This window comes from Lycium ferocissimum, chromosome 6 (assembly GCF_029784015.1).
Source record: "Lycium ferocissimum isolate CSIRO_LF1 chromosome 6, AGI_CSIRO_Lferr_CH_V1, whole genome shotgun sequence".
NCBI classification, from domain to species: domain Eukaryota; kingdom Viridiplantae; phylum Streptophyta; class Magnoliopsida; order Solanales; family Solanaceae; genus Lycium; species Lycium ferocissimum.
Genome location: NC_081347.1, coordinates 73,839,508 through 73,855,878, shown reverse-complemented (window position 1 = coordinate 73,855,878; position 16,371 = coordinate 73,839,508). Strand labels below are relative to the sequence as shown.

General features: G+C 33.4%; 1 pseudogene; it reads right to left on the bottom strand.

Annotated features, from left to right (window-relative positions):
• Window positions 1–4,800: 4,800 nt before the first annotated feature.
• LOC132060412 (isoleucine N-monooxygenase 1-like) lies at window positions 4,801–9,441 on the bottom strand (annotated as a pseudogene).
• Between the last annotated feature and the right edge of the window lie 6,930 nt (window positions 9,442–16,371).

Here is a 16,371-nt window from a genome sequence, read left to right as displayed (position 1 = left end):
CCATCATAATCTATTAATTTGGGCTTGCATACCCAACATCCTAGCCTCCGAGGAATTAAGTGTTCTTGTTAGCTGAGCAACTTGATGCTTCATAGCTTCATACTCCTTAGGATCAACTGCGCCATCATCAGCAGCATCTATGCCTTCAAGGGCCAACGGGTATAAAGGTGACATCCAGACCAATTTAATTTTGATCAAGAATGAAAATAATATAGCAGAGTTTTATCATTGATCAAGAATGAAAATAATCTATTAACAGGAAAAAAGAAAGGATGTGATAAGTGACTACAAGATGAATATGGAACTTCTTTTCCAGATACTTATTGTAAATTATCCAAAGAAGAAGGATTTACTGTTAATTGAGAAAAGGATAACTTGAAGATGAGAGGAAAATAAACAAAAATTCTCACTAAAGACTACCAATACAACCTCTTATTATTAAGAACACAACAAAGCTAACTTTATGCGATCTCATTGGCATTTAATCAACATGATCCAATTTGCAAAAATACAACTATTACAAAATTAGAAGTCTGGACCAATTGTCATCTCTATGAGGATTCTTCAAGCATTGATCTATTGAAACACCTAGAATGTCTCCATAACAAACTTCAGAGAAAGGAAAACAAACCCGTCCACAAGAAACCCAAAAGAGAAAAAAGGAACACCTTAAAAAATTAGTGTACATGAAGAGGATAAGTAATTCATTATCGAAGTATTACCATGTGGTTTGCTAATTACATTCCGCTAATACAAACATGAAGGAAATGAGATCAACACGTATAAATGCTAGGAAATATAAAAGCCCTTCGTTTGCCGGTATAAATATTTTGGTCCTTATAGTTGTTTATTTTGGTCCTTGGTTCATTTCAGTTCTTAAAAAAGTAATGAAAAGAGATCCTTGTATCACAGTGTAACAATGAACAAGTTCCTTCAAGCAGGGCTATAGTTGAAGGGCTTAAGGGCAAGAATCTAGATGCAAAAATATTATCAAAGAATATTTATAAAGAGTTTATTGACTATCTTCTTAGTCAGAGAGCACAGCATCTATTCGTATTCCCTCTCCATTTCCAACTATTCATAGCATGTCTATTCATTAATCGATCTTTTTAAATTCATTAAAAAATAACTGTAACTAAGCACTCTAAGAATCATCCCTGACACAGAATATCTAAGGGATTGGTCTTAGTGCATGTATGGTCAACAAATTTACAGAGTACTCGATGATAAGAAGCTAATGGCCAATATTAAATTGCTTGAATTTTAGACAGCCATGAAATGGAAACTCCTTCCCTCAAGTACTAGGAATAGATTAAGAGAATTCATATATAGGCTGCTATCTTTAGTTCTACCAGTTTGGCGAATCTATATACAAGCAGTCCTTCACTTGTTTTATTCTTTTATGACACTACATATTCTAATGTAGAGACAACATTAGCACTCTTATTTCCAGAACACTGGAAATAAAATGTCTAAATGACAATTTTATCTGAGAAGTAGGCTTAGCTTACCTTATTCAAATGGTGTCGAGCTACTACAGTCAAATTACTCACAATCTAAATCAAGGAATACACCAACTGCAGGAATAAAAAACACAAGAAAGAAACAGATAATAAAGATAAACATAGAAAGAGAGTTTTGGTAAAGAAGCAAAAGCGTGAAGAAGCATTAATTAATTACCCCTAAGCCATGATTCTCTGATAACTCCCTCCAAGAATATTCACACGACAGTAGGATCTGAATAAACCTACAGTAAGAAAAGAAGCAAACTTCAACACCTTGATGGACTAATCGAAAGAGAAAATCCATCAAAATGGCATCGAAAAGAAAACATGAATTAATTCCAAACTCTGATCAGACGCATCTGTTAATTAAAACCCTAAAGTCATTGACCACATATCTCAAACTTTGGGAAGTGATAAATGAAAATCAAATATGAGAATCATAGAAAAATCCACAAAACATAAACCCCACTTAAACAATTAACCAAAGGAGAAAATCAAAATTTCAACACATCAACCTCAAATACTCTACTTGATGAATAAATAAAAATTCGATTCCACAAAATCAACAAACAATTGGATTGATTCTACAATGGAATAAAGACTGAAACATTTAACTGAGATCGAGAAGGGAATCTACTAAATATAGAAGGTAATGCAACTAACAACATGGTATTGAAATACATGCTTGAGAACTAGTTCAATTTGGGGCTTGTGTTCATAAGATTGAAAAAGAAAAAAAAATACCTGAGCTTGTCGAAAACGGCGGTGGCGTCTGGTTGGGATTTTCGACTGCTGGTCGGAAACGGCGGTGGCGTGCGGCGTTGAGCGTCTAAGGAGGTGGGGTGGTGGGCTGCGTAGAGAGGAGAGGGAGGAGGAATTAAGGAGAGAGAAAGAGAAGGAGAAAAATAAAAAGAAAGTGACCCGATGGGGTCTAAATCTGTTTGAATTTTCGACCACATGTGGTCGAAAATAATTAAGTCATATTTGACCAAATTTGACTTAATTATTTCGACCACTTGCAGTCGAAATTAGTTTTTTTTTTTTTTTTTTTAAATTAATTGTTTTATATTTATATAATTTAATTATGTATAAAATATTTTTTTCTCATTTATTATTTGTACAAAAATTAATTTCGACCACATGTGGTCGAAATTCACTTTTCCAGTTAAAAAATCGACCCAGTGTGGTCGAAATCCTATAAAAAGTTTAACAAAAATTAAATTCTGCAAATTTCGACCACCTGTGGTCGATTTTTTTCCGACCAAAATTGTGGTCGAAAATGCCCCTTTTTTAGTAGTGATTAGTACATTTTCTTCGAGTAAGAACTTATGAAATTAACTTGATTTAGAGGAATAAATTCTCAAGTCTTTGTCATACAAGCTTCAAACCACTTGGATCATCAAGAATGCGACTCAGTATTTATCTCATGACTACGCGTATTTGGCAATGTGTACCACAGTAATATCTAGTAGTACGTCCCCATGTTACTTAGTGAACCAAACATACCCAAACAAATATACTGAAGGGTAAAATAAAATACTCTCAACATGTCAAGAATTACACCAACAAAATAGCAAGAAAATAACTTGATAGGTTTCAAATATTTTATTTAAAGCAGAATACCACGTAAGTGATGACCATCACCCTCGGACTTCCGCAAACTTGCAGCGATAGTATTTGTCACAATCCAAAGAGCAACCTCCAAATTGATTTATATGAAAGTTTGTTTATATTTGGGTTTTGATATAGGGAATTGTAACCCCGTGAATCGTAGAGCAATAGAATTGTGAACCCGTGAATTGTAGAGTTTTTTGGGTTTTTTAATATTCAACTTCAAATGTCCACCTTTTGTGTCATGTTATCTAGATTTTAAATTAATCTTGGTAGTTAATGAAATAGTAACGCGGGAATACAAAAAGTTGAATTAGTAAATCGAGGCTTTTAAGTTCTTCTGTTACTAAAAGGTATTGGGAGAGTGGAGTATTAATTATTGAGCTATTTAATGTTGTAACAATAAGATACATTAAAAATTAGGAGAGAATAATAAAAAAATAGAGAAAAGTCAAAATAAGAAGAAAAAAGATAAATATGATTCTTGGCCAAAGAGAGGTGCCGCATCACTCTTTTATTGCCTAGCTTTATATTATATATAGATTTATAAATAATGAAAAAACAACCAAACTCCAATATGTAATTAGTACAGTTATTTCTAAAATTTAAAATAAGATATTTACGAGAGTAAAGATAAAATTATTACATTTGAATTCGATAATGATATATCTATAATGATAGCGTATTCTTCAAGCTTGAATTTGACGAATACTTCTCACAAACAGAGGCGGGTGGAGCACTATAACTTGGGGTTCAATTGAACCCCAAACTTTTGATGCGGAGCATAAATTTATGTGTAAAAATTTACTAAAATTACAATAAATAGTAGATATGAACCCATAACTTTAGAAATATAATGATTTAGGGCTAAAAATTTAAAATGTTAAACCCCTAGAATTTAAATCCTAGATCCGCCTCTGCTTACAAATAAAGTCATATGTCATTCTCCGCCACTTTCTAACAGACAAAAAATATGCATCAGAATTATATATGAAATCAATAATTTTGGCAAAAACACCAATAATGAGAAAAAAGAAGAAACTTCTTTGTGGAAAGAGTTTCAAATGAAAAGGAACGAAACAATAATAACGAAGAATTGAGAACAAAATAATGGAATGAAAATGAAGAGTGTTATGCATGCATCGGATAATATTTGCTTAGTATTTATAGTATCCAATAGAATTATAACATAACATGAAATGAAAACTAACGTATATTTGAGTGATGATAATTGAATGGGTATTAAGTGTAACTTAATTGGGTTTTATAACAGACACACTAAATCGAGTACCAAATGGGAGCTATACTACGTGATGAGTACGTGGGCTCTGTTTTAAAGAAACGGATTCCCTATTTAAGTTAGCAGCCTTTATTGGTTATTTGGGCTTTTATTAGGCATAGTCAGCAAACGGATCAGTTTTTTATCTTTATTATCATTTCATTGTGTTAAATAAATTTATGGAGAAAATGGCAAAACAAAGGAGAAAAATGATAAATGTCAATGCTGATCATAGAGAGGTGCCACATCACCTTGTCTATGCCTAGCTTTATATTATATATAGATTTGTCCTTGAATTGAATTGGAGCGGTTCATCCGGTTTGAGATACGCGAATACACATGTCAAGTTAATTGTTTAAAAAACTAAACAATGACCAAGACTCTCTAGAAAACATTATCCGTTAATTAATCAAAATCCAAATATATAATTGGAAAATCAATAGGTAGTAGAAAGTATAACATCATTACATAATTTTTGTTCTTGACCAACTTATTTGGATAAAACTCGACTGGTTTAAAACAACACCTCATACCAATGGGTACATATTTTCAGTCAATCTTGGTTCAGCCAGAGCCATAAGAGGTTGAGCAAGATACATGTTATTGGGGGACTCAATCGGGTCAATTCGTTGCACATGATTGGGCGGCAAACTCCAATTGAATCCTTGAAGCAACCTAGCAAACATCATGGTTGTGATATCAGAACCTAGTAAAACTCCTGGGCATCCTCTTCTTCCCACACTAAACGTGAACATTCTTAAAGTTGGATCTTGAAAAATCACTTCATTGTAGGTATTGTTCTTGAGAATGAGGTGTCGTTCGGGTTTAAACATAAGAGGATCTTCAGGCCAAATTCTAGGATTTCGACCAAGGCCTAAACGACTTATTAACACATGACTACCTTTAGGAATAAAGTAGTTGTCAACAATAGTGTCTGAAATAGCGACATGAGGAATGTTGAAGAGTGCAACTGGATGGAGCCGAAATGCCTCCTTTAGACATGCCTTGACATAGTTCAACTTTGGGAAATGAGATTCTTGGACCAATTTGTCCCTTCCAACAATGGTGTCGAGTTCTTGTTTAGCTTTTTCAAGAGTTTTTGGTTGATTCAGCATTTCCGCTAGTGCCCACTCAACTGCATTTGATGGATTATCCATTACTGCTAGCATTACCTCCTATATATGTGCATGCACACACAATTTTAGTAATTGTGCAATAAAATTTTAGATGATTAGCTAATCGATTAAAATGCATGAAAAAAGAAGACATGATATATCATGTGGCTAATTATGATATCTTTTTCTTTTAGTATGAGAGTTATTTCTATTACGTTAAATTACTATTAACATGCTACATGATATGATGATCTTTTATGACTAGTTATAATGTAGCAAAAGAAATTGACTACAAAAATCTATTACCTTACTAATCTTATGTGTTATTTTTCTTATTAATCTTTAGTCAACATGATCATATAACTAGAATAACATTTGTAATGGATTACATATCACAAAAGATTTAGAATATCCTGGAATTTAGACGGATCTAGCAAGAGATTTTTAAAAAAATAGAAGTTGAAAATCTGTATAGGTGATACCAATAAGAAGACAATTAGTATATTTTAGAAATTTACATAAGTAAGAGAGTATACAAGAGAACTCTTGATGTTAGATAATTCTTGGGTACATATATACTGAAATATTATGGACCCAATCAGATATTGAAGATTTATATGCCTGAGTACTCAAAGTTGAGGCATAATAATTATTTTTAAAATTGACATACTACAAGTTAGAAAAAATAATCAGAACATTCAATAAGCGAGTTGAGATATTGTTTCCATCTTTGTAAACGTCTCAATTTCATCTAAAAGTTTCTAAACGCGGCCTCTTTATAACAAGATAACATATATATGATTCAACTAAAGATATTATAGTTGTTGGCTCATGAAGATTATAGTTGGTATAGGTTTACGTTTAAATATATTTAGAATGACATTTATTATGTATAGTAGTAATCAGCTATAGGCATATTAATCACTAGAGTAGTGTAGTTTAAGGTTTGAGATGCTTACAATAACTTCTGCTTTGATCTCTTCAACAGTCAATAGAGGGTTCCCTTCACTATCCTTAAGTTGAATAAGAACATCAAGAACATCTTCTTCTTTGGTCTTAATATCATCCTTCCACATATTAATCCTTGCATCAATTTCTGAATCTTGATACTTTTTCACACACCTCAATGCTTCTCTTAATATCTTTTCACGCCATCTAAATCCAATTTACTTATCCATGATGGCAAGTAATGTAGACTGAAAACCCAAATATATGATCAAGAACCGTAAAACATGCATTCACTTGCTCTTCTTCATTTCCATTTCCCAAAAACCTCTTGTTGAACAATATTTTTCCTCATTACATTTCCACAAAAGTGTCTCGCAACACTTCTTACATTTACAAGCCTTGGCCAAGCACATTGATCATATACATGTCTAATAAGATAGTCAGATTCCTCCATTCTGTTGGGATCAAAATAACGAGACGTCATACAGAAGCTAAGAAAACAAACCTTGAATGATGATAAATCAGACAACAAAAAGAAGTATAGTAAAAGAGGCATAATACTTTAAGAGTTTAAGTAATATGCACTGTCAGTGTCAATAATTTTTAACCATCAGGATTCAGGTCATCTTTAGTCTTTACTTCTTGTTATTTTAAAAATTTCAAATCTCACATTTTAAGAAGGTTCACCTTGTAGATATCTTTTGGATGACCTTGATAGTGTAAATAATTATTTACGTTGATAGTGTATAAAACTTAAACTCATACTTTTATATGAGACAACTAATATTACCAAAAAAAAAAAAAAAAAACGTAAAAACTATCGAGTGAATAATCTATTCCTTCAAACGAGACTTTTTAATGATTATATTATGGATGTTATTGTGTAAAAATGATCTTCAATCAATAAAAGCGCAAAACCTTTTCTTCCAAGAAAAATGTTAGCCAAATATGGAAAATTTATATTTTAATTTTTTTTACAAAGTAAAAATTAACTATGATAAACTATTTGTCTTTTTTAGAAAGGGGAAAAAAAAAAGAGAAAAGACATCATTTGACCCCCCGAACTCTCAGACGAAAACTTGGGTTTTGAAGAACTTAAGTTGTATTTATTTACTCCCCTTAACAACTTTCAAGTTAATTAAATACTTAGCCCCTGGACGATTGAGATCTAGTGTTTTGTTCACCACTCGCCTTTGTGATTGGTCCACGTCATTAAATATTTTTTAATTATTTTTATTTATTTAGTTTTTCTCTTTCTTCTTCATTCTTTCCCTATTTTATTATTTTATTAAAAATGGACCCCACCGTGACCACCACGCCACCACCACCGCCGCCTCCACCACACCACCACCGCCGCCACCACCACGCCAACCCCCACCCCCAACCAAACAACCAAACCCACCTTCTTCCGCCCTCCACTCCCACCCTGCCCGCAACGAAAAAGAAAACTCAAATTCATTGTCATTTACCTCCATTATCATCAACGCTCCATCAACAACAATGGCTACCTTTCTTTTTCCATCAACAACCATGGAACTCCAAAAATCAGGAAAAATCAACAACCATGGAACTCCAAAACTATCAATAACATTCTTAATTACAGAAAAACAAGAGGAAGCAGTGATAAAATAATCCAGCGGACACCCATTGAGATTAAGATAATAAAAAATCACCCCATCGGAAAAAATGGTGCCGGCGAACTTTAATCTTTCCTGCCAATTGAATTTTTTTTTCTCAACCTTTAATCTCATTTGCATTTTTTCTCTTTTGCTCATTTAATACCTAAAAGAGGCTATGTGTTTAATGGAGAAAAGACATTTGGGAAGAAGACAAACATGAAAGAGGGAGAAAAAACGACCAAGGAAAATGGAAAAAGAATAAGAAGAAATATTGCAATTTGGGGAAAAGACATCTGGGAAAAAAGAAGAAGAAAGAAGGAGACGGAGGGCGGGTTTGCGAGGGGGGGGGGGGTTGGAAGAAGGAGAAAGGGAAAAGAATAAGAAAGAAAAGGAAAAAGTTAATTTAAAATGGAAAATAAAATATTAAGAAAATCTTAATATATCATCCAATTAGAAGATGACATATCTACAGTTGGGGCCAGGAGTTGGTGACTTTTTTAGTGTTATTTTTTCCTCCCACGCGCTTTTAGCAGAGATTGGTACACTTTCTTGCTTACGCGTCACCCGCTAAGGGGGTATTTAATTAACTTGAAAGTTGTTAGGGGGGTAAATAAATACAACTTAAGTTTAGTTCTTAAACTAAGTTTCGTCGCAAGTTCAGGGGTCAAATGATGTCTTTTCTCAAAAAAAAAAAAAGAAGGTAAAATCCAAAGCGAACTTTGACACGAGTACTTTTTTACAATTTTATCCATATTTTTTAACCTGATACCTTTTATCATGAAGCCGCTGATGAGCGGTGGCCGAAAGGATGTGATTAGTGATAACCCTTTTCATTTTCTTCCATTGATCACCATTTGTTAAAATTGTTGTCAAGTAGCCACTAGTTATAAGACGACTAGCCGCCATGCATTGTGGTCTTGATGAGAAAATTGAGTCTTGTTTAATCAAGAATTCACAAGCAAGTTCAGGGGAAGTAACAGGAATAATATGGACATTATTTCCTAGACGGATACATGCAATATCAGTGTTCATATCGTCCATAACTTTGTGTATCCATCGAGACCTCGACATGTTTGTTAGAATCATTTGTGGGAGGCATCCAAGAATTGGCCATGGTTTTGGACCAGGAGGAAGTTGTGGGAATGATGATGATGAATTATTGAACTTTCTATTTTGGAGATATTTTGATATGAGAATGGGAAATAGCCAGAAGAAAGTGAGCAGTAGTATGAGAAAAGCAAAGGAATTTAAGGACTTTGTCATCGATGTTGTCATGTTACAACTAGAATATAAGATCAATGATAAGCTAAGTATTTTCGGCATGCAGATATATTTGGTGTCTGTAGGATTCCTCTATATATAGCTTGCAACATATAGACTCCTTGCCATATATATATATATATATATATATATATATATATATATATATATCCCCACCCCCGACAACCCCACGAGCTTTCAGTATTTTGTAGTACATAGGGACAGGAAAATGATAGGCTATAATTGAACACAAACAGTGCTCTCAACTATGCGGATGTTAGTTTAATTTCATGATATGTACATATGGGGCAATTATTTCTAATTTATGGGTTTTGAATTTTAGAACAATGACTTTACATTGTAACAATTCGTGATTAAATTTAATATTTCTACATATTTAATGAATTTCTAGCACAAACAAATTGTATGAATAAATATTACTAAGTTCCGTTGAACGCATATCCAGATTTCTTGCTCAGCCCCAGGTACTACACATATTTTTTACAGAAAAAAGGCTGGAATTCCAAAACATATTCCCGACGAAAAACCGTTTGGATAACGGCAAACACAAAGCGGACGTGGAAAATGTAATTTGAAAAGACTTAGTCGCACAAAAAAAAAAGAAAAAAAGAGAGAGAGAGAGAAGAAGACGACTTTACTGTTACTTTATTTTGGATAATAATTGTCAACGGTTTACAGCCTGTCGGGAACGTTTACGTATTAACTCCACTTCCCTTGAGTTAGTTTAGTGTTCACAACAAGTTATTTTAATTTAATTGAATAATAAATCAAGATGATGATCATCATCAACTAACTCAGGTGTAAGTCATGTTTCCCGATGCAGATCTACGTTATCACTAGGTAACGCATCAACGTCTTGTTATTACAACGTTGTTGTTTACATAAGATGACGTTGTTTATATTAATTAGATAATGGTTGAGAAACACATGATCTAACATTTTGCAGAATAATATATTGGAAGATATATTAAGAACCTCATGACTCAAGTATCTCCTTATGTAAATTTATTCATATTGTGGAAGCTATGGTGTCATTAATTGGGTTTTCCGTTTAATATAACTTACTCAGTAGTATATTGTTTTTATAAAAATAAAAAAATTGCGGTTAAGAGTTTAGTGCGAATAAGGGATTATTAAGATAATTTTACATGAATACGTTTTTTTGGATGTTCATTTTTATGAGAAAAAAAAAAGGCTTAATTTATAGGCTTGCAACTGAAAATTCGAAACCAAAAATTCGAAGATCACAATCGAAGTTTATATTGATTACGAAATTAGTAGTAGTATCTTTTTTAGCTAACTCAGTTCTTCTTGCTTGGCCTGACGGATGGATTTGCTGCCTGTATATTGTTTATAGCAAAAATCTAAAATAAAATAAACTGCTGCTAAATTTTCACCATTTCCTTTACAAGTATATACTGTATATACTTACCAGTACGCACCCCATAGTCCCATAGTATACTTCATAAGTTCATCGTCATCGATCGTGGCGGCTCTTAGCATCATCATTGTGGTCTGTACGATATGTCATTAAAATAACAGAAAAGGGCCAAAATTACCCCTGAACTTTGAAAAATGGTTCATGTATCTTGCTTCGTTATCTTTTGAATTCATTGCTTTTAACGTTATCTTTTGGGGCAAATATCTTATGTATAACGGCGTGCCACGTGTCAAACTCACAATGGCCAACCCATTTCCCCCTTATATTTCATCCGGATAAAATAAAATCGAATCCGACCCAGCCAAATTAAATCACCAAACCCATAAATATGTTTTCAAACCCACGTAGCCCTAAATCAAACCCAACTATCTCTCTCTCTAAAAAAAAAGGCCGACACCTCTCTCTACAGTAAATCGCCACCCACCTCTCTCTACAGTAAACCTAACTTCATTTGTCATGATTTCTGTGAATTGAAGGCTTGAAGGTACGTTTTTCATCATTAAAATATTGTCCCTTTCTGTTTTTAAGTTCTTTTATTTGTTACATTTTCATTGAATTATGGGTTCCCATTACAACTTTTTCCTTAGATTCTCTGTTTTCTTAGTTGTTTTTTTCGTTTTTAATGTGTTTGCATACAATTTTTAACGTGGTCCCGAAATGGGTGGATATGGTTAAATCGTCAGCTTTGCTTTTGGAGTTATGTTTTAGTGATTTTAGTGTTGGTTTCAGCTTTTGTAGGCTTGTGGACCTGATATTAATGTGGGGTTGGTGGTTATATTGAAAAGTGGGTACGGTTAAATATAAGGTTTGCTTTAGGGGGTTTTGTTTTAGTTGTTTTAGGGTTGGTTCCAGCTTGTGTGCTGATATTGAAAGGTGGTTTTTATCTTTTTTGTCATATTCGTAAGGGTTTGGGCTGTTTTATGTTAAAAAATGAACCCAATTCCATGTTAACTGTATGCAGAGGCGGATTCAGGATTTAAATTTTAGGGGTTCAACCTTTTAAGATTCTTAGTTGAACCCATTGTATTTTAAAAGTTACGGGTTGATACCTACTATTTATTATAATTTTAATAATTTTTACATATAAATTTATACTTCGCGTCGAGAATTAGGGGTTCAATTGAACCCCCACGTTTAAGCCTACATACGCTTCTGAGTGTGTGTGTTTTGGGATAAACAATTCCATATTTTTTTATACTTTGTCCAGAATTTTATATTGTTCAGTTTATAAACAATTCCATGTTTTCAGTTTGTGGTCCTTGGACAATACAAACAAAAGCATTAAATTATTGCGTGTGATCCCAAAGTAGTTGAATTCTTTTTTCATTTTTATACTATTGTATGTGGTCCCTTATTAATTAACTGCTTTACCTGCTAACAGGTTATTAAGATGACTAGTCATATATGCCCGTGTGATCTGTAGCGAACATATTTATTCGCTTTAATTAACTAGTCTTTAAGGTTTATTTGTAAATAATTTTTAAAAATTTCTCATTGTCATGACAATGAAAGTTGTTCGTTGATGTGAAAAATAAAATTATTATGAAGGTGAGGGAAAATTAATATTTTGATTAGATTTTTTTCTTTTAAATTGTTTAATATGTTATATATGTATACAAACAAGTTAATATCTATCTCAATTAATTAGCTTTCGAGATCCAAACATAAGAACCATTGTGTTGTATATATTGAATTTTTTAAAAGCAAAACTAATAAAATATTTTTATTAAATTAATCAAAAAAATTAGTTACATTATAATTTTTTATATTAACAATTATAGATAAAATGAATTGTTACAGAGAAATCAAAATTAGAAAGATATATATCGTAAATCACCAAATTTTAATTCCGAAATGAAAATATGAAATTATCCATTTTTATAAATGTAAAGAAACAATAATCAGAGAATACAAAGAAGAGTAAGATAAGTAAAGTATTGACAAAGAAGGAAACTGGGGATAAAAGTAATTGTCCATGTTAACATATCAAGACAAAGAAATTTTCTTCTTCTTATTTTACCCTTCACATTAATTACTGATTTTACTTCATTTATTAATTCTTAAAGAACGTAATAAGAGGGAGAAGAGAGGCAGTACATTGATTTAGTTTAAACACTCAGCGTGTGATATGTGTTTACCTATTGCTCTTATCATCCTAACTAATCCTAATTAGGGGACGCTCGTATTTTCTGGAAAAGTACATCCTCTAAGGGGTCACATGAGTAAATATTTATATATATTTACACTAAATTAACTCAATATATTAATTAAATAATTTAATACACTGAAAATATGTACTATATTAATTAATACTTTCTTTATTCGATTTATGTGATACAGTTTGAATTTTGAGAGTCAAGCAAGAATTTTTTTGACCGCTATCTATTTGTTTTTTTAAAATTCTCAATTATTATAATTTATATTATATTATTTTTTATGTTTTTTTATATATATAAATTACTTTTCATAAAATTTAGAAATTGCGTATCCGAATTCATAGTCCATTCATTATGCGTATTTGTTTAATTGATGTTAAGTGTACAATTTATTGTCCACATGGAATTAAAAGTAGTTGATTGAAGTGTACAATTCATATAGCTCTTGATACAAGCATTCATTGCATGTACAATTTGTAAAGCTTGTGGTACAAGCATTTTATGCTATTTTCGTCCACTCACCACACTTATATATAATAGATAGAAAAAAAGAAAAATATAGAATCGAAAAATAGACATATATTTTTAGTAATGTAGCCAAGTAATATGGGACGAAGGGAGTACTTCATTTATTAATTCTTAAAGAATGTGAAAAGTCGAGTATAATAATGTGGCCAAGTAATATGGGACGAAGGGAGTACTTCATTTATTAATTCTTAAAGAACGTGAAAAGTCAAGTAAATTGGCCAAGTAATATGGGACGGAGGGAGTACTTTATTTATTAGTTCTTAAAGACCGTGAAAAGTCTAAATTAAACAAGTAAAAGTGTATGGAGAAAATAAATATGTGTCAAAAAATTAAAATTGAAGTGCATACATGTATACATGAGAAGAAAATAAATATTCAGCAAAAACGTGAAAAGTCAAAAGTGAACAAGTAAAAGTGCACGGAGGAAATAAATATGTGTCGAAGAATTAAAATTGAAGTGCATACGTCTATACATGAGAAGAGAATAATTATTCAACACTATAACATATGTCTACGTGGGATTTATTAATTCCTAAAGAACGTGAAAAGTCAAAAGTGAACAAGTAAATGTGCACGAGGAAATAAATAAGTGCATACGTGTATACATAAAAAAAAAAAAATATTAAATATTATGACATATGTCTATGTGGGATAAAAAATTAGTTGTTTAAAGAGTACAAGTTATATAGCTTTTAGTATAAGAATTCATTAAGTGTACAATTTTTGAGGCGGTTGGCCGTGAAAAGTCAAAAGTGAACAAGTAAATGTGCACGAGAAAATAAATAAGTGCATACGTGTATGCATAAAAAGAAAATAAATATTAAGTACTATGACATATGTCTATGTGGGATAAAAAAGTAGTTGGTTAAAGAGTACAAGTTATATAGCTTTTAGTATAAGAATTCATTAAGTGTACAATTTTTGAAGCGGTTGGTACAAGGAGGGACAGCCGTGTTCGTCCCTCCACCGCTCTTATATATAATAGAAATAAAAGTCAATTTATTCTTCCATCATGGTGGTGATTGGATTAGAGAACCACATGTATTGTATGAAAAGAAATGGGTTGACAATTGGAGAGGGTATGATCCCGATCTCCTATCTTATTTTGACATTGTAAATGAGTAGACTTCCAAGTTAGGATTTTTAGGTGTCCAGCAATTAATTGTTGTTGGACCATTTGGAAAGTACTTCGAATTAGAAGATGATGAAGGTATTAGGAAACTATTGTCATTTGTGTCTGAAGAATACCATGTCATTCATTTCTTTGCTACTGATGAATGTGAAATAGCTGTGCATGTTCCAAATATTCTACTTAATGATGAAACATTTTTCTTAGTACCTAATTTGGTTAATGAAGTTGGGACAGACTGTAGTGATAGTGACAAGGAGGATGAGAATGGTATGGTGTTTGATTGTCCAGATTATGATAGTGAGGAATTAGAGAGACTTGTGTGAGGACCCACCATGTCATCATGCCACATAGGTGCCACTTGGCACATATATTTGCCATGTGGAATGATTACATAAGAGGAAGAGTAGATATTATGGGAAGATTCTAGAGATATAGGAGGTTTCCCTTGGAAGACCCTAGAATTTCATGGATTTTCATGGAAGGTCCTTGGAATACTCTAGTTGTATAGAGATTTCTAGAATAGGGGCTTATTAGTAAATATGTAGGGATTTGTATAATAATTATTATTTACATATTAGTCCCTAGGTAAGTAGTATAAATAGAGGGGCATACATTTGTAAAAAACCATCAAGCATAAATCAACCAACTCTTATATAATAAAAAAGCTTCCTTCAGCAAATTTCTCTTGTCTTTCTCAATTACTATTCCCTTAGCGATCTTGAGTATAGTAAACTAGGCTGACTTGGCATAGCAAGATCGTGAGCAAGTTGTGCAAGAACGTGAGCGAGTTGTCAAGTGCCGCACGTGTGCTTAGTTGAAGACTAAGGACGTGACAACGTGGTATCAGAGCGAAGGTTACGACTGAGGGAATGGCAAACGACGGAGAAATCAACGCTGCTAAAACCCAAGCCAACGTTATCCAGGATGCTGCTGGCAAGAAGGGCCATAACAGAAAGAGGAATGACGCCAACAAGAGCCAGGAGGTGCCGCCAGAGGTTGTGCCAAATGAAGAGCTTACATCCCAAGAACCATCTACCACTGAGGGGAGCGAGGATGACGTGGAGGTCCTGTCCGAGGACGTCTCGCTCGGTAAAGAGTGGGTTATGAAGGTTAATGTGGGGATAGACGCCATCGACATATTTGGCCAACGTCTTGGGAAGGTGGAGGGCACTCTTAGCATTCTTGAGGGGCATACTCTTGAAGAAATTGAAAGCATCCGAAATGACTTGGAGGGGCGTATGCAGGCTGAGATTGAGGTAAAGCAAACCATCACTGCCTTAGAGTGCAGACTCATGGAGGCGTTGAGTACTATCGATGCCATGAAGGCAAAGATAGTGGCACTCGAAGAGCAGGTCAACGTTGGTGTGACCGAGGCAGCCAACAATGTTGTCATGACGAGGGAGGCTAAGATCGAGGCTCCCAAGCCACCAGTGTTCAAAGGGGTTCGTGATGCACAAGAGGTGGAGAACTTTCTTTGGCACTTGGAGAACTATTTCAGGCATGGCAAAGTGAGGGACGATGAGGCCAAGATCAACACCGCTGTGTTGTACCTAACAGAGACTGCCATGCTTTGGTGGAGAAGAAAGGTCGCCGTCTTTGACGGAGGTCATGCCTGCACAATCAACACGTGGGATCAGTTCAAGAATGACTTCAAGCGGCAGTTCTTACCAAGTAATGTCTTGTATGAGGCAAGGCGCAAACTAAGGGAGTTGAAGCAAACGGGGAGCATACGAGACTATGTCAAGGAATTCACCAC